Source organism: Schistocerca cancellata, chromosome 2, assembly GCF_023864275.1.
Source record: "Schistocerca cancellata isolate TAMUIC-IGC-003103 chromosome 2, iqSchCanc2.1, whole genome shotgun sequence".
In the NCBI taxonomy this organism is placed as follows: Eukaryota; Metazoa; Arthropoda; class Insecta; order Orthoptera; family Acrididae; genus Schistocerca; species Schistocerca cancellata.
Window position 1 is genome coordinate 354,011,167 of NC_064627.1, and position 19,285 is coordinate 354,030,451.

The following is a 19,285-nucleotide window of genomic DNA, read 5'->3' on the forward strand; positions in this document are numbered from 1 at the left end:
CTAGATCCGAACCTAGAGGCATGTGCCTGTGAATCGTTACTGCATAATACTTCTCTTGTGATGCAAACAGTCTAGAGATCCACTGTTTAAAACTTTCAGGTGTTTATGAGAAATCTATATGCGTTATTGAGCAACTTGTCAGACAAGAAAAAGCAGTTAGTAGATTATGGAGATTTCAATATGTTGTTGTTGTTGTGGTCTTCAGTCCTGAGACTGGTTTGATGCAGCTCTCCACGCTAATCTATCCTGTGCAAGCATCATCATCTCCCAGTACCAACTGTAGCCTACATCCTTCTGAATCTGCTTAATGTATTCATCTCTTAGTCTCCCTGTACTATTTTTACCCTCTACGCTGCCCTCCAATGCTAAATTTGTGATACCTTGATGTCTGAAAACATGTCCTACCAACCGGTCTCTTCTTCTTGTCAAGTTGTGCTACAAAATCCTCTTCTCCCAATTATATTCAATACCTCCTCATTGGTTACGTTATCTACCCACCTAATCTTCAGTATTCTTCTGTAGCACCACATTTCGAGATTTCAATATAGATTTCTTAAAAATATTGACAGGAAAAATGAAATGGAATCATAATTTGGATATTTCAATCTGATTACAACAACTAATTTTTTAATTTGTGTGCAACAAGCTATCAGGACCTCGGCTGATAACATTTTTGCACACAATTCTCAGGCTGAAAGAATTAATTTGAATCTAATTGTTAATGGGTTATATGATCATGACACACAATTGATGGATATAAACAATGTAGCACTTTACATATCTGAGATATGTTAATACGAAGAAGTTAGGTTTGTTATTGAGAACAGGGTACAAAATTTTAAAGATAAGTTAAAAGAAGCGATATGGGATGATGTACATACAGAAAGAGATGCTAATGACATTCAATAAATTCCATAGTAAATTTCTGTCACTATTAGAAAATAGCTTTCCCTAAAGGTTATCGAGAAAGCCCAGTAAAAGAAAAGTAAGCCATAGATAATGAAAGGGGTTGTAATCACTTGTAAGAGTAAAAGGGAAATTTGTACAAAGCCAGAATAAATCAAGATAATGAAGTTACTTGCGTTTCGCAAACAAATATTGTAATGTTTGAAGAAACGTCATTAAAATGTTGCTGCAGATGTTCCACTACAGCATGAAAAAATTAATCGTGCGGACAATAAGATAAAAACTACATGCAATATTGTGAAATGGGAGACAGGACAGTCAGTCATTATACAAAATAGCGTAGCAATTAAACTAGGTGACAGTGTTGTGACTAATAATTCTTAAGTTGCAATTATTTTTAACGATCATTTTCTAAATGTAGCAGCAAAAACGGAATTAAATGGTTCAGCTGAAGAAACGGAATACATTAAAAATATCATTCTACAAAAGTTTCAACAACTAGAAGTAGCACCAGCGTCTTTCACTGATATTAATAGAATTATAAAAATTCTGAAAATAGTACCTCGTATGGTGTTAATGGAATATCGGACACAATTCGGTAACGTTCCTCTAACTTAACAAGAAATGTCCTTAATGATATATGTACTGCACCATTAAAATAAGCAATTTTTCCAGGCAGATTAAAATATGCAACTGTTAAACCAGTTTATCAGAAGGGCGACCAGAAACATTCCTTACAGAAATCTTTTTCAAAAACTTTCGAAAAAGTAGTGTACTCAAGAGTAGTTGCACATTTGGGTAGAAACAATTTACTTAGCATATCACAGTTTGGATTCCGGAAGTGCTGCTCAACTGAAAAAGCTGTTTATAATTCGCAAACGCAATATTATAAGCCTTTAATAATAATTAAATATCAGCAGTCTTAATGTTTTGCGATCTGTCCAAGGTGTTTGATTGCATAGATCATACCATTTTGTTATGAAAACTTAAATTTTATGCAACTGCTTTATTTACACACAACTTGTTGGGACCATGCTTAACAGACAGAATGCAAGAAATTGCCCTGAATAATTCAAACAATGGTGAAAGAAAGAAATGTTTAGTGACTGAGAGGAAATGACAAAGGTAGCCCCACACAGCTCAGTTTTAGGCCCACTCTTATCTCTTACGTATGTGAAAGACGTTCCACTTAATATTCACAAGGCAGAATTGTTACTTTTTGTAGATGACTCTATTGTGTTAATAAATTGCACCAAATTGATGGGAACAGCAGAAATTGTTAATAATGTTTTTCAGAGAATTATTAAGTGGTTCTCTGAAAATGGACTCTCCCTAAATTTTAAAGATTCACTATATTCAATTCTGTACCTAAACCAACAATAGGTGTAGCGCATGAACAGGAGTCAGTGGACTGGGTAGAGTACTCCGGATTTTTGGATGTTTACACAAAATATTACTGAGCTTCTCAAACAATTAAGTTTATATAAACGTTATCGTTTGAGCAGCTCAGTAATCTGCTGTTCGCATGTTCTTGGAAATAAACGTGTGAGCGTCCTGATATAATTTGCATATTTTCACTCAATACTGCCTTACTGAATAATTTTCTGGGCTAATTTACCATCTACAAGTAGAAAAAAAGTAGTGGTGGTTGCTAAAAAGTGAACGGTAAGATTAATAGATGGGCACCATCGTCATTTGGTTACCTATTCCACGTGTAAGGCATTTTAACTGCACTGACTCAGTGCATGTATTCGCTAATAAAATGCGTCATAAATAATCCATCGCATTTTGAGAAGAATAATGATATCTATACCTACTACACCAGTGGAAGAAAATGACCTCTCTTACCCATTATTAAACGCACTAGTAGCTCAGAAAGGAGTTAAATATGCAGCAACAATTTTTTTTATCATCAACGTAAAATGTCCGACCGGTAGCAAAGCAAGTCTAAAACATAACCTAAAATAATTTCTCCTGGACCGTTCTCTCTATTTCACGGACGACTTTATATTTAAGAATTGTTTGTAAAGAACAACAAAAAAGCCGGTTTTCAACTGTAATTGCATGAGTAGAACAAAAATTGTATGTTCATTAACGTCAACTTTAATCATGTATAGAGCTCCTTTAACTCACTCGTTCTACATCGTTTCGATAAAAGAATCGTTAAATTAATATACGGGACATGTAATTAACTGAGTGACTAACTAACTTCCTAATAATTTCATTGTGTCAATGGCAAGCTTATAAGTGTAGCACTTGTACCATAAAGCATGTACTGCGGAAGAAACTGAAGTTACTTTTTATAGGCAGTGATAACAGCTAATGCCTCTGGGGATTCAAGATTCGTAATATATTCATTAAATTGGCTTGGCAGAGAGCGAATCTGGTGACACCGCATACAACCTCGAACGACAGACCTGCTTGAGAACCATTGGAAATGCTATCGGCAGAGTGGTGCGTGGTGGGTCGATATGGTCACGAGGCTGTATTCTTCTGGCCCAGCAGTACTTACGCTCAAACGCGGGTAGCAATAATCCAATACGGTTTTGATCCGAGCTGGAAGAATGTTCATTCATTAAAAAAATTGCCGGCAGAATCTTGCAGACATTGCTTTTTGTGTCCAACACTTGACATTTGGTTCAAAAAATGGTTCAAATGGCTCTGAGCACTATGGGACTCAACTGCTGAGGTCATTAGTCCCCTAGAACTTAGAACTAGTTAAACCTAACTAACCTAAGGACATCACAAACATCCATGCCCGAGGCAGGATTCGAACCTGCGACCGTAGCGGTCTTGCGGTTCCAGACTGCAGCGCCTTTAACCGCACGGCCATTGACATTTGGTCTTCTTGTTTAGTAGAATCACGTAGGTGCTGTGAAGTGTTTAAATCTATGAATATTGAAGTTGTCTGACGTTTCCGTATTTTTTGTAGTATCAATATAAGGCTGCATCTCAAGAGGTCGGTGAATGAATCAAAATATCTACACAGAAACAGATCCAGAAGGATCACATTGTTTTGAATAGACCAAACAGAAGCCGATTAGTCTAAAAAAAAGCTGAGAGCTTGTAGCGTCAGGTGGTATAGTGGTTTAGACACTGGATTCGTATTCTGGTAGACTGGTGTTCACACCCCTGCCCGGTCATGCCGATTTACGTTTTCCGTGATTTCCCTGAATGACTTAAAGCAAATGCCAGGCTGGTTCGGTAGGTAGTGCATAGCTGATTCCCTTCGAAAGTTTCCACAGTGCGAGCTGAAAGTCGTACAGCCTTGCCGCCATGGAATTTTGAACCTCAACTTCCATTTTCCTGTCGTACTCCAATGATCCAATGGTTCAACGTGCATGGACATTCCTGTAGCTCTTACATGCATGTCCGAAACAACGGATGTTTTTGACCATCCACAGCTGTAATTAATAATTCGAAATCAATTTGCTGAATGCCAATTCCTTGACATCAGCTATACTACGTATACATGCACTAGCCGATAATTACATACTAAAAGTCGTGCCGGACCAGGACTCGAACACGGAATTTCCACCTATCACGTGCAGTCTACTTAACCACTTTGGCTACCTGTGCACGCTCCCTAGACCGACCGAAATTTCCATGTGTCGCTCTACATACTGTATGTCCTTATATTGTTCTTAATTGAATTCATCACTTATGATGAATTCATCATTTTTGGTGAATTGAGTAGACTACAATGCAAGGTTGCAGAAAATATGGAATATGGAAGTTTGGGTCGGTCTGAGGAGCGCGCATGGATAGCCATTGTGGTTCAGGCGACCATTCGCAGTAAGTGGGAAATCAGGGTTAGACTCTCATAAAGGCTCTCATTTTCAAGTGCCTCTATTAAGTACTAAATCTATACCTAATACATCGGCTATGATGAAATCAATGGACTACGATATAAGGATGGAGACAGTATGTATGGAAGTTTGGACCAATCTGGGGAGCGTGCACAGTTAGCCGAAGTGGTGGTAGTAGATACCTAATACAGCTGATATGAAGGAATTGTGTTTCAGTGGATTACTTTCGAAGCTTCCTGTAAGCTTCACTGAAGTGAAAAATCGACATACGTGCTTCCTGGAATCAATGGAGACTAGTACTTCATATAAGTAGCGCCATTCGAAGGCTATGTCACAACGAATGGTAGACTGTTCACAGTATCACCCACGTCCTAAAGGTGTTGTATCTTCTTTTTTGTTTTTGTTTTTGTAGGTTGATGCGTCTGATGAGTCTGATGTGGTCCCCGCCATCATTTCCTCCCCTGTGCCAGGCAGTCGCATAGTCTCTTCAGCTGTCTCACACCTTCACCACACTTCCTCAAATTATCTACTGCTTTCCAGCACTGTAAATTTTGGCAGATGCCGTCATTTCAGCAGAGGAAGTGGAATTTGGTTCACAATGATTTTCACTTTCGTTGCCAATTATCTGGTGTAGTTACCTTTCGTTTTCTGCGGATTTTACTTCAGCATACGGACTGACAAAAGAGATGCTGCTGGCAAAAGAGGAAGAACGCCGTATTCGGAAATCTGCCATAAAAACATAAAAAATTTGTAGTACGAGTAATCATAGGGTGGCTTAGTTTGTTACTTACAAGTAAGGCAGTTTCCACACTTTACAATTTTATACCTCCTAATGACCACCGACATTCCACAATTTTTATCTTTTGTGATTTTCGTTCTTTCATTATCTTGCTTTACCTTAATATTGCCATTATGTATTCACAACATTATTGCAGTCCAATTTTTACTACTCTGTCTCTACTTTGCATCGAACACAGTGTACAAAAAAATGTCCTATTATATAATATTTCCTCGTATTCCACCATGTTTTCATCTATCTTCCCATTTTATTTTTCTTTTTCTCACAAATCAATTTATACTTTTATATCTTCCTTACCTCCTTTTTTTAATGACCGCCAAGTGCGTTTGTCTGCACTAGAAACCAGGGCTAAATATAAAGTTTTACGGTCGGTAAGACTTCCGTTTTAGCTGTAAGAACTTACTGCGTTGGCCCCTGAACTGCAGAGAAGGCGTAAGTTTGATGTCAAAAGACAAAAGTTATGTGGTCCGAAATGCTCCTGAATAAAGTCCACAGACGTGATCCTGTAAATTCCCTGCGACGCGTTCCAGAAAAACAGTGAGGCACCGTAAAGGAACACATGAGTAGTGCTTGAGTAGGGTGCTTCCCCGATGGTGTTACAATCTGTGAAGGCTAATACAGAAAGGTAAATGTAGCGACCTGAGCTAGGGGTGCCATCTGCAATTGAAAGTAATGAGTGAAAATAAGAAGATTTATCATTCATCTTCTGACAGTTGCACAAAAATCGCGTAGAGACGCTTTTGGAGTAATGTTACTTATCCATAAAAGTTTAAGAATGTGTCATATTCATAAAGATTATCAAGAGCGGCATCTTTCAGCTTCTATTCATGCATGGTATCGTCGAACAAAGCTATTCTTACCCGCTGGAATCACCTTGGTGACTCAATATTACTGAATAAAACTGAGCGATAAATGTCCTTGGGGAAGTTATACATTACTGCGAGCCATGTTTGATAAAAGATAATCAATTGTGACATTTTCGGACAACGTCACAGGAAGTGAGAATTCATTCCAGTGTATCCTCCTCAATCGTCACAAATGTCTCGTACGAGAAATATTCACATGATTTTACAAAAAAGAAATGAAATGGGGATAACTCGAAAAGCTTGTTAGACATTTTCCTATAATTTGGGGCTATTTCTCTCAGAAGAACACTGTACAGTGGAACAGTTAATCCTGGTGAAAGCAGGTTCGGACCTGGTAAGCTGTCATTGATTACGTACGCCCACACGTTCACTGCATATCCGTGTTGATGGCTCTTCATGTCTCTAGTGAGGTAATTCTCAATGGCCTATCCACGTTACTGCGGCTATTACGCCCCCTCTCTGGTGATACATGTTTCATCAGAAAACTGTGAACTGACCGCACAGTGCTGCAGGTTCGAAGCCAGCACGAGTATAAACTTACTCTTTCTGTGAGTGTTACCTGTTTCTTCTGTCGCACTCGCCACTTATTTTATGCACTAGTGTTCAGATGATGACTGAAGCCTCCTCATCCGCCACAGCAAGTGTTGCTTCATCCGAGTCTTCAGTCTGTACATTTCGTTATCCTCCTATTCGTTGTAAGATATTACTCCTTCCCCATTTCCCTTACCGGCCGCTGTGGTCTAGCGGTTCTAGGCGCTCAGTCCGGAACCGCGCGACTGCTACGGTCGCAGGTTCTAATCCTGCCTCGGGCATGAATGTGTGTGATGTCCTTAGGTTAGCTAGGTTTAAGTAGTTCTAAGTTCTAGGGGACTGATGACCACAGCTGTTAAGTCCCATAGTGCTCAGAGCCATTTGAACCCATTTCCCTTAATTGGTTTGAACAACGTTGGATGCGTGATGCGCTTCAAAAGTCTCCTTCTTCAGTACTTCCCTAAAGTTTCCACTTGCTTGACTGAAAACAAATATTCTGTCTGTGAACTTGAAAACACAGAATAAAGTCTTGCAGAACTTCCAGCAGGTCGGCTGTGTTAGTGCAACCATAGTAATTCGTTTTGAGTCACCAGTCTTCTGACTAATTTTATGATGTCCACCAAGATTACTTCTGGGCTGATCTTTCCATCACAAAGTACCACAACATCATAAAATGTTTGTTATATACAGGTCGTAACAGAATAAAACCTAAAAGCTTCAAGCACCCGTAGGGGGTATCTTGGGGATCAGCAAACAGAAATATAGAAGATGATAGAAGGTATCGAAGTTAAAGGGAACTACGCCTGCTATTGAGCTACCCCTTCATCTGTAAACGTGGGTAGGTGCAATGAGGAACTGCATTCATGATGTTAGATGACGTCCGCAACCATGCTTGTCACAAAAATGGTTCAAATGGCTCTGAGCACTATGGGACTTAACATCTGAGGTCATCAGTCCCCTAGAAATTAGAACTACTTAAACCTAACTAATCTAAGGACATCACACACATCCATGCCCGAGGCAGGATTCGAACCTGCGACCGTAGCGGTCACGAGGTTCCAGAATGAAGCGCCTAAAACAGCACGGCCACACCAGCTGGCGCTTGTTACAACAACTAAGCTTGAAGTCCACCAGTGTATAACACATTTGCTAATGAAGGGGTGTTGTAGTGGCAGACATTGTCTCCTATAACATCAACATTCTGTAGCAACGTTGGATGTTTCTGAACTTTAAATCCTATATCAGTCCGTTTCGCCAAAATACACTCTACAACTAATGAAAGCTCGTTGGTTGTGAAACACGAAAAACAGTTAAATTGCCGAAGATTCTACCATCTTCGCAATAGCCCTCTTCAGGATGATTAACTGATTTGTTTCGGCTATCCCCGGTGGCTAGTGACTTCAGGTTACAGAATGCATTGGAGAGATCGAGCTAAAGATTGCTGCAAAAGTGTGGCACTATGGTAGGCCACTCCGATAGTCCGCCAGATGATAGGTAGGCAACAGCGAATCAACTGGGAATACGATCCATTAAATTTCGGGCCTGCAGCCACAAGTTTCATTTATTCTCATTATATTTCGGGACTCCTTTCTACAGAGTGATCCGAAAGTCTTTCCATTCACTCTGAAGATGGCCGAAAAGTATACGGGAAAAGCATTAGAACAAGAAACAAAATTTATACGTCTGCACACCCGACATTTAATGGATCAGCCATTGCGCGGCAAAAACATGAAGATGCACAATAGGAGTAATGTTTTCCTTGAGCGAGAGGCTCATGCCGCACAGCAGTTTTCTTGCGGTCGCTCGTTTATACGTACTGCTGAACACGACTCAGCCGGCCGTTGTGGCCGAGCGGTTCTAGGTGCTTCAATCTGGAACCATGTTTCTGCTACTGACGCAGGTTCGAATCCTGCCCCGGGCATGGATGTGTGTGATGTCCTTAGGTTAGTTAGGTTTAAGTAGTTCTAAGTCTAGTGGGCTGATGACCTCACATGTTAAGTCCCATAGTGCACAGAGCCATTTGAACCATTTGAACACGGCTCAGGCGGAACTGCTGGCTCACGAATACACGCGGCCAGTTGGACTGAGGTTGTTGGCAATCACCGCGATTGTAGCTCATAGACATAATCCCTTTTCTTGCTTTAAGGGCGTTTAACTACTTAGATGGCTTCTCTTATCTTTCGCTTTGCATCCACGGCTGCCGAGCAGGTAACGAGGTTCTCGAAATTAAAATATTGGCCACTGTTCAGTTACAGATGGATGTTTTTCCTTTGCGTTGACAAGTCGCGCTCTGACTCACGAGTGCTAATAGGTCTCCCGGTTTCACCAACGTACACTTAGCCCCGCAATCACATTGAAGTTCGTAGACGCCTGGAGTGCGATGAGCATTTACTGCATCCTTCGCAGACCTCAACATGTCTCGGAGCATTGGCAGGTCAGGAATATTGGTTTAATTACCCTGCAGTGCAGCACCTTGCCTACCGGTTCACTAAAGCCTCACATAAAACAAGTGAATAACGGGGAAAGGTTTTTCTGTGCCTTTGACAGTTTTACTTTCACTGTAGCTATGGGTGGTGTTCTTGGTGCTCTTATTCATTCCCATGGAATGTTGTCCGGAGTTCGGTCAATGCATGTTGGAAGTTGTAACCAAAACAGTTTTATTGAAACTCTTTACAACAGTTCAAGGCTTGTTGTTATCATTTTGTTGCAACCCGTATATTCCGGTCTGCGACTTTCCTTAATATTTTTGCCATTTAAAGGTCCCTTTACTGTCACGACATTTTATTAGGTGAGCTATTATCATGCACATAAACACATGCAGCGCTTTAAGAAGCTCCCTGTCGTGACCCCTCAATGACGGGTGGGTTGACCCTTCCTACAATGTTAGCAGCCACGTCATATAGAAAGTAATTCATAGCATCGTTATTCAACTGATAAAATCACAATTATTGCAATGGATTACTGGTTTACGTTTCATCACAATCATCTTCAAATTGTATTAATCCCATCTTGTTATGTTAACAAATTAGAATGTAACTACAAATACATGCGACATCATGTGAGATATGACAACAAGATATGCCTCTAGATGTGTCATGATTTGGAATGATTCGTAGGTTCACGTAGTTTATGGGCAAAGTTATCCCAAAACATTTTGCATCGTGATTTTCGAGTTGTTTGTTTCAGGACAGGGATTTTTTCTCTGAAATTGATGCATTTGCTCCTAGCCATTACTCCTCAAAGTCTATATTATCATGATGGGAACACACATCACAAGAGGCTCTATTGAAACCATGTGGTCAGTGCTCTCAGTTTCTGGTGGACATTTCTTCCAAAGCTTTATGATTGTTTGCTGGTTTTCTGTTCCCTGTAAGTGTGACTCTGGGATGACTGTAAGGACTACTGAACGAATTTTAGTAACACCATTCACTTGTTTTGCAGACTGTAATCCTACAATCTGAAATAAAGTTAGTATCGAATTGTGAGTTTATGGTTAAAATAGACATCCCTGTGGATGTCAAATGATCTGTAGAGGGTGACCTTTCCGATAGTGGTTGCTGCTCATAGTATCACGTTAATTTCATAACAGGTGTCTTCTTATAAAAAAATTACTCAATTGAATTAACTAAAGAAGGGTGGGCGTAACGTACGTGAAGGATGGGTGCTATAAATCACAAAGGTGGTAAAGATAGGGAATTCATCGAACTACTGAATAAAACAGTGTTCACTACAAAGCCATATTTATTACAACTCCTGTAGACTTCAGTAACAACGAATAGTTATGGTAATGAAGCATCAACACAGGTTATAACTGAATTAAAGTATCAGCAGCTTCACAATGGTCAGGTAATAAACCTAGAGTGAATAAATTAGAATCAGTACGTATTTTGGGAATCACCTAAATTAGCAGAAGCCACATAGTGATTGCCAACAGTTAATGAAGAAGAAAGGAAAGAACAATAGAAAGACTCACATATGCACCTACTGCCTTGAATGAGCACATGTTGAACCTGCGGTTGCTAACGAATGTACTTATAAAAGAAACGTGGAAGTCCCAAAACCGAACTGAAGTGTACATCCTACACCTCGGTTTGCGAACGCTGCTGTTGCTCGAAAAACACTGAGTCACCTGTCCTGCATCGAAGGCTGCTCAGCTGACTTGTACCCTGTCGATTCTCAAATGGAAGTGTTCTGCAGAGCGTACCGAATAAGTGAATTTTCATTCTTACTTTGTTTGAGCCTTGTGTATAGCTTTCATCGCCAATTACAGTGGTTCTTCTGAGTGACGACCAATCAAATACATTCTAGCAAAGCTGCAATCTCCTTTCCATATTCAATTTTAGTATGACTAACCAGAAGCGTGGGTTCTTAGTGCTGGAACTCAAAAACAGGCAGCATTTGTCATACTTCGTCTTCCAGCCAATAAACGTACGCACAGGAAATATCGCTTCTCCCACTCCATAATTTATTTATGTTAACCAACAGTGGCTTCTCTTACAATTTCTTAGTAAAAATCAATTACCACGATTATCTTGATCCTATCCAGATGGCTGCCGGTGCAATGCTTCCAAGCACAGAGATGCTGCTCATTCCACCTCTCAGACTGTCGCTCGTCCAGCGTGTCCCAGAATGTGCAACTCCTGCAGGGCTCAGTTCTTAACAATTCTGCACACTCTGTCGCTTTTAGCTTGTGGTAAAAAGTCGCGACGCACACCTGGTGCTACAAGACACTCCATGTCTTTCATTACTCAGGGTAGCCCCTCAGGGCTAATGGCTAGACATTCGCCCTCCCATTCTTGCTCTGCGAGACTTCGCTCAACATCCATTCAACAGCGCTCACAACTACTCATGTAAGTAAACCTCTAGAAGAAGGAATAAGCATGGAAGTTTAGTAGTCATATATGGCAAAAACTTACGTTAGCTATATCAATACTTCTACTTTCATTTCACGATGGAAATAAATTTAAGTTAACTGGGTTTATCTATTTAATAGTTTCATTATGATGTGTGACAGTTTTAATAAACACGGACACGTATCAGACTCACACCTGTTCCATTAAGGAACCCTGTAGAATATCGCCACGAAACTTTTTTTTTAATTTGAAAAAATAACTATGAAATCAAATAAAAATTGTGACTGTACAACGAAGTATGTCACGCTATGTCGCTGCCTTACTTTTGAATTTTTGAACTCTCTTTCTTTTCAAGAGTGTAAAACTTCTTTATTTCTTTATTTTACGCAGTTAGTATTAATACTGTGTAAATTTCATTAAAGAGAAATGTGTTTGTTATAAACAATTAAAAACAATTTTCGTAGCTCTTGTATAGCTGACACAATGCAATGTCAGGGATATAGTTTTGTACAGTCAGTAATAATAATAAAATAATAATAATAATAAAATATCTGTGTGGTGTAGGAATCACCTTGGGGTATGTGCGGGGAGTACCAAGCTCATTGCAAGCAGAGAGAGACGTCAGTAGCTCCGGCGCTTTGACTATACATGCAGCAGGTTATTGCGGTTGCGAGCGACCATGAAAGTTCCAAGGGGCACAGTACATTGACGGTTTATAATAACGCTTCAGGAGGATTGAAAGAAAGATTACTGTTGGGCCGCACAACGCATGAGAAAAATTTGCATTTAGAGACCAGAAATGGATATTGCAGTTGCCGCCGAGCTACTACTACACGCCTGCAGTGTCTCAAAATGTAAAATTGAACCATTCCCGATTTATTCTGTTGTAAAAGAATTGCCAGTGTTTTGCTTTATTTGAAAAATGTAGCATTTGAGAGAAATTTAATGATAAATTTTTGGTCATCGCTAACCCAAATCACTCTCACCTAGAACAGGGTCCATGTTCGATTACCCTAAGTTCAGAACATCGTATTATGAGTGAAAAAGTAAACTAATCTATAAGATGATAACTTTACCAGAATGTGTGACTAAAATTTTCGTTGAATTGGCAGTATATTCCTCATTAACGAATGAAAGCCATTTCATAATTTTTGAACTACAACAATCAGATACTAAAAGGTATCAGATAGATTATATAATGGTAAGACAGAGATTTAGGAACCAGGTTTTAAATTGTAAGACATTTCCAGGGGCAGACGTGGACTCTGACCACAATTTATTGGTTATGACCTGTAGATTAAAACTGAAGAAACTGCAAAAAGGTGGGAATTTAAGGTGATGGGACCTGGATAAACTGAAAGAACCAGAGGTTGTACAGAGTTTCAGGGAGAGCATAAGGGAACAATTGACAGGAATGGGGGAAAGAAATACAGTAGAAGATGAAGTAGTGAAGGCAGCAGAGGATCAAGTAGGTAAAAAGAAGAGGGCTAGTAGAAATCCTTGGGTAACAGAAGAAATATTGAATTTAATTGATGAAAGGAGAGAATATAAAAATGCAGTAAGTGAAGCAGGCAAAAAGGAATACAAACGTCTCAAAAATGAGATCGACAGGAAGTGCAAAATGGCTAAACAGGGATGGCTAGAGGACAAATGTAAGGATGTGGGGGCTTATCTCACTAGGGGTAAGATAGATACTGCTTACAGGAAAATTAAAGAGACCTTTGGAGATAAGAGAACCACTTGTATGAACATCAAGAGCTCAGATGGAAACCCAGTTCTAAGCAAAGAAGGGAAAGCAGAAAGGTGGAAGGAGTATATAGAGGGTCTATACAAGGGCGATGCACTTGAGGACAATATTATGGAAATGGAAGAGGATGTAGATGAAGATGAAATGGGAGATACGATACTGCGTGAAGAGTTTGACAGAGCACTGAAAGACCTGAGTCGAAACAAGGCCCCCGGAGTAGACAACATTCCATTGGAACTACTGACAGCCTTGGGAGAGCCAGTCCTGACAAAACTCTACCATCTGGTGAGCAAGATGTATGAAACAGGCGAAATACCCTCAGACTTCAAGAAGAATATAATAATTCCAATCCCAAAGAAAGCAGGTGTGGACAGATGTGAAAATTACCGAACAATCAGTTTAATAAGCCACAGCTGCAAAATACTAACACGAATTCTTTACAGACGAATGGAAAAACTAGTAGAAGCCGACCTCGGGGAAGATCAGTTTGGATTCCGTAGAAATACTGGAACACGTGAGGCAATACTGACCTTACGACTTATCTTAGAAGAAAGATTAAGGAAAGGCAAACCTACGTTCCTAGCATTTGTAGACTTAGAGAAAGCTTTTGACAATGTTGACTTGAATACTCTCTTTCAAATTCTAAAGGTGGCAGGAGTAAAATACAGGGAGCGAAAGGCTATTTACAATTTGTATAGAAACCAGATGGCAGTTATAAGAGTCGAGGGACATGAAAGAGAAGCAGTGGTTGGGAAGGGAGTAAGACAGGGTTGTAGCCTCTCCCCGATGCTATTCAATCTGTATATTGAGCAAGCGGTAAAGGAAACAAAAGAAAAATTCGGAGTAGGTATTAAAATCCATGGAGAAGAAATAAAAACGTTGAGGTTCGCCGATGACATTGTAATTCTGTCAGAGACAGCAAAGGACTTGAAAGAGCAGTTGAAGGGAATGCATAGTGTCTTGAAGGGAGGATATAAGATGAACATCAACAAAAGCAAAACGAGGATAATGGAATGTAGTCGAATTAAGTCGGGTGATGTTGAGGGTATTAGATTAGGAAATGAGACACTTAAAGTAGTAAAGGAGTTTTGCTATTTGGGGAGCAAAATAACTGATGATGGTCGAAGTAGAGAGGATATCAAATGTAGACTGGCAATGGCAAGGAAAGCGTTTCTGAAGAAGACAAATTTGTTAACATCGAGTATAGATTTAAGTGTCAGGAAGTCATTTCTGAAAGTATTTGTATGGAGTGTAGCCATGTATGGAAGTGAAACATGGACGGTAAATAGTTTGGACAAGAAGAGAATAGAAGCTTTCGAAATGTGGTGCTACAGAAGAATGCTGAAGATTAGATGGGTAGATCACATAACTAATGAGGAAGTATTGAATAGGATTGGGGAGAAGAGAAGTTTGTGGCACAACTTGACCAGAAGAAGGGATCGGTTGGTAGGACATGTTCTGAGGCATCAAGGGATCACCAATTTAGTATTGGAGGGCAGCGTGGAGGGTAAAAATCGTAGGGGGAGACCAAGAGATGAATACATTAAGCAGATTCAGAAAGATGTAGGTTGCAGTAGGTACTGGGAGATGAAGAAGCTTGCACAGGATAGAGTAGCATGGAGAGCTGCATCAAACCAGTCTCAGGACTGAAGACCACAACAACAACAACAACAACAACAATCAGAAATAGCTTTTGAAAGTAATTTTTATAATAACTGTTAAAATTATTGAATCTAGCACATTTTGATTAATTAACCTATTTACACTAATTATTTTTACGTGTTTTGATAAATTTGGTATTGAAGTCTCGGATGTCGTATTTCAGTACCACCATGGTATTTTGCTGTTGTTTTGGAGTAATTCACATTTAACTGTTACATTCTTGTCATAGAATTGTAATTGTTGGGAAAGATTAATTAACCAAAAATTAGTAACACTGAAGATTACAGTGAGATTATGCGACATCATTATCCCACTGTAGCGCACTACAGAAATTCATCCAGTTTTTTTCTTTAAATAAATCTAAAATATTGATTATGTTCTTGAGTTTGAATAAACATTTTTTGGTCACTTCAATATGCAAATTTGTGTCTTTGTGGGTAATGGCCAATGACGCCAATAAGCACGTTATTGATTATTACTTAAACGTAAATTCGGTCGTAACCAGCTGCTTTCTGGAATAAATTATTCGTCGTATGTCTAGCTTCCGTGTTATGTCCTCATACAATTATAATTTCAGTAGACTACTTTGTTCGTTAATAGAAAACTGACTAACTATGCATAGCTTCTTTCTAAGTTCATATATTTGCACCCAGTCCTCACTAGCCTTTCAAGATTATCCGTACGCATTTACACATCGCTTCGGTCTAGTTTCCTGGGAGCCAATACCTTTCCGACAAATTAGGTACACTTAATCATGAATTCAGCGTATACCGGTCGAGGTGGGAAGGTTATATGCTCTGACTGAAATATCGCGCTTATGTGCTCTTCATTGTAGTTCTTAACTGCAATGTTCCTTAAAAGTTGAAGTGGTTGTAATTGTTAAGTTTGTATTCACATTTAATACACTCCTGGAAATTGAAATAAGAACACCGTGAATTCATTGTCCCAGGAAGGGGAAACTTTATTGACACATTCCTGGGGTCAGATACATCACATGATCACACTGACAGAACCACAGGCACATAGACACAGGCAACAGAGCATGCACAATGTCGGCATTAGTACAGTGTATATCCACCTTTCGCAGCAATGCAGGCTGCTATTCTCCCATGGAGACGATCGTAGAGATGCTGGATGTAGTCCTGTGGAACGGCTTGCCATGCAATTTCCACCTGGCGCCTCAGTTGGACCAGCGTTCGTGCTGGACGTGCAGACCGCGTGAGACGACGCTTCATCCAGTCCCAAACATGCTCAATGGGGGACAGATCCGGAGATCTTGCTGGCCAGGGTAGTTGACTTACACCTTCTAGAGCACGTTGGGTGGCACGGGATACATGCGGACATGCATTGTCCTGTTGGAACAGCAAGTTCCCTTGCCGGTCTAGGAATGGTAGAACGATGGGTTCGATGACGGTTTGGATGTACCGTGCACTATTCAGTGTCCCCTCGACGATCACCAGTGGTGTACGGCCAGTGTAGGAGATCGCTCCCCACACCATGATGCCGGGTGTTGGCCCTGTGTGCCTCGGTCGTATGCAGTCCTGATTGTGGCGCTCACCTGCACGGCGCCAAACACGCATACGACCATCATTGGCACCAAGGCAGAAGCGACTCTCATCGCTGAAGACGACACGACTCCATTCGTCCCTCCATTCACGCCTGTCGCGACACCACTGGAGGCGGGCTGCACGATGTTGGGCCGTGAGCGGAAGACGGCCTAACGGTGTGCGGGACCGTAGCCCAGCTTCATGGAGACGGTTGCGAATGGTCCTCGCCGATACCCCAAGAGCAACAGTGTCCCTAATTTGCTGGGAAGTGGCGGTGCGGTCCCCTACGGCACTGCGTAGGATCCTACGGTCTTGGCGTGCATCCGTGCGTCGCTGCGGTCCGGTCCCAGGTCGACGGGCACATGCACCTTCCGCCGACCACTGGCGACAACATCGATGTACTGTGGAGACCTCACGCCCCACGTGTTGAGCAATTCGGCGGTACGTCCACCCGGCCTCCCGCATGCCCACTATACGCCCTCGCTCAAAGTCCGTCAACTGCACATACGGCTCACGTCCACGCTGTCGCGGCATGCTACCAGTGTTAAAGACTGCGATGGAGCTCCGTATGCCACGGCAAACTGGCTGACACTGACGGCGGCGGTGCACAAATGCTGCGCAGCTAGCGCCATTCGACGGCCAACACCGCGGTTCCTGCTGTGTCCGCTGTGCCGTGCGTGTGATCATTGCTTGTACAGCCCTCTCGCAGTGTCCGGAGCAAGTATGGTGGGTCTGACACACCGGTGTCAATGTGTTCTTTTTTCCATTTCCAGGAGTGTATAATAGAGCCGTCCAGGGTTCTTAGCAACGGATTGTTTGCTAAGAAATTAAAAAGTAATGTTAAAATGAGAATACTAAATTGTTGCATTGACTTGTCTCCAAAAACAGTTGTTTGAAATCTGCTATTCGATGTCATCAGACACATAATTTTGAAGACATATAAACGGATTCTTATCCAGTAGGATTTCATCCTGGTTTGCAGCAGCGCAGTGGGCAGCCAACTGACTGAAGAGTGATAACCTTTGTTGTCTCATTGCCGTGAACATGGATGAAACACAATCTCTCCCAGTCTGATGCCTAATCATCTGGCTGCCAGGGACATTGTGAAAAGTATAAGGCTGCTACTGGCAGGTAGCTGCGTACCCTGACGTACTTGTAACATTTCTCCTTATTCGACTCTCGGATGGGAATTAGATGCTTGTACATTTTCGGTTCTGCTTCTCACTAGCGTCAGCGACGTTAAGGCGACGAAGTACTCGTCTCAACTTTGATCCTTAAGATCTCTGGCTGGTATGCGTCCCTCTGTATGCAAACCAGACACTGCTAGTGAGGAAAAATCTTCTGCATTAGTGGGGTAGCGTCTAATGAGTTTCCTTATCGGCACGGAAAATCCTTCCAGGTTAGCTCATTATCATAAGTGTAGAGTTCTTCGTCGTTCCCTCCACCCCCCCCCCCACCCTCACCCGCGCCTCCTTTCCTCTTCTATGATCAATTATTGATGGGGTTATGAACACGAGGTACTTCTAACATAAAAATAAGCTATGAATGATGTTGATGAAAAGTTTGATTTTAACTGGTTTCACAATAACGACTACTTCTGTACATTTGCCTTGTTTAAAAATCAAATGTACCATACACAAAATATGGCTTATCGACTTTTCGGTTCTTCATCTGAAAGTTAGACCAACACATAGGACTTTCTACAGTGTACGGACGGGAAGTATTTTTGCCTCGTTCGATGGACGTTTTAATATTGCAGTGTCATCGGCAGAGTTTATGAAAAAATTAAATGTAAGAGAAAGGGATTGTTTCTGATTGGAACATGTGGTTTGGAAATGTATGTGGCAAAGGTTATCGAAAGGGATTTCCATTATCTGTGCTGGGTGCCAGTAAATTCTCAGTGTAGTCGACATATGGAAATACTAATAATTATTTGTCCCTATAGGGGATGTTACAGAATGACGTTTCAGAAACATTGTATGGAACCTTTAGCCAGAAATGTGAAAGGCTCTGTAGCACTATGCACTTTCTACGCATTCGGTAGGCTAATTGAAATACGGAATTCTGCAGTTCGGAAAACGTTTATTGACGGCAGAATATAATCAAATACTGTAAACAGAATTTGTGGCTTCCACACTACAGAGCAAATCTTCAATGTAACGACCATTAACTTCTACTGTGTCCCACACCGAGATTCGAAATCGGGACCATTTCCTTTCGAAGGCAAGTGTTCTACCGACTGAATTACCCAAGCAAGCTTTACGACCCGTTCTCACAGCTTTACTTCCTCCAGTATCTCGTCTGCTATCTTCCAAACGAAGTAATGGCGGAAGTAAAGCTGTGAGGATGGGCTGTGAGTAGTGCTTGGGTAGCTCTGTCGCCGGCAGCTTGATAGGCCAGAGGATTTATTGCCCTCTGTAAAAATAAATAAATAAATAAATAAAATAAACACCTGAGTGAAATATTTAACAATTAACTTGAAGGTGTGTCAAAAGACGTCCATCCAGACCAAACCACGAGAACAACGACGATAAAAAATGTCCGTAGAGCACTTACCCGAGGAAA